The following is a 1,336-nucleotide window of genomic DNA, read 5'->3' as shown; positions in this document are numbered from 1 at the left end:
TCTCTTCACTGTCTGTCATGCCACAGCAAATGTTGTCTGCCATCGGTTCAGGAAATACAAACAACGTATCGTCATTAGATTCGTTAGGATCGAACTTGTCTTTAGTAGGAAATATGGAAACTATGCGAATCGACATAGTCGTCAGTGAATTTGGCAAAGTGACTGACAAGAGGAAAGGTATGTTAAAATAATCTAAACAATTAATTTATTAACATGAACATTGAAAATGTATTTACAAATGTTCGTTTAGGTAATAAGTATCAAACGAAGAAGGGAAATTCTAAATTTCATTTAGATATTCCGCCGGAAACGCCTGCGTTTCTATGCGAGAAGATCGGCATTGATATCGACGTTAAGAAAATGGCTGATATGACAGTAGACGATATGATACAAAAGCAAACGGTGCTGTACATATCCCGGGGCCAATTGAAGAAGCACACTAGTACATCCGTGAACTTTAGTTTGAACATACGGTACATTAGCCAGCAAGTAAACATGCCTCTTCTCCGATTGTTACATCAGATAAGTAATATGTATCAAAACGTTAAGGAGACGCAAATGGAGCTGAAAGAACAGCAACCGGAACGAAAACGAAACAATCATTTGATCGTAAACGATCCTGTAGCGAAGAACGGCTCGTCATCAAGTAAATATTTAATTAAAATTAGCTGTGCACGTCGTTTGCTGCTTGAATACAATTTATTTTTGCTTTCTCGCCTAGCGTCAGATTTACAAGAGCAACTTTTAATAGAAGGCAAGAAGATGGACGTGCCGCTGCTGCGCAACAGTTTCGAGCCAAACCTCGCAAAAACCGCACCAGCCGCTGGTGCCACTGTCCGTTCCCGGCCGCAGAGCTTCGCTCAAAAACTCCGCAGTACTGGAAAGAGCGTCAAAGGGTACATCAATCTCAGCGAGGGTGTGATAACTCCGAATTTCGGTGCCAGTCCAAACGGATCTGGATTGGATAAATTCTGCATACTTCCTGATAAAATAAAAGACGCGACTCATTTAACTCCCCGCTGCTGGAAGACGATTTATTATTTATTGGATTTGTATGCTACTCGACCGGAAACGAAGACTATCACTCATCGTTTTTCGATACCAGCTGATGCCTCGGAGCATTACAAAAGCGGACGGAAATACGAATTGCTGAACGAAACGAAGGACGCGGATATTGAAAAAGGAATGAATGCTGAAAATAGTTCAACTCCTGTGCCTCTTCCTCGGGAATTAAGTAAATATTCAATTCTTTTTTGCTGTCGTTAACCATTATTCAAGTTATTGTAATAATAAAACATCGTTTTAGGTATTGTGACTGGAGAAAGGACGAGATTAG

The sequence above is a fragment of the Ceratina calcarata genome, unplaced genomic scaffold (genome assembly GCF_001652005.2).
Source record: "Ceratina calcarata isolate Rehan_Ccalc_2016 unplaced genomic scaffold, ASM165200v1 scaffold512.2, whole genome shotgun sequence".
Lineage (NCBI taxonomy): Eukaryota > Metazoa > Arthropoda > Insecta > Hymenoptera > Apidae > Ceratina > Ceratina calcarata.
Note: the sequence above shows the minus strand (reverse complement) of the source record.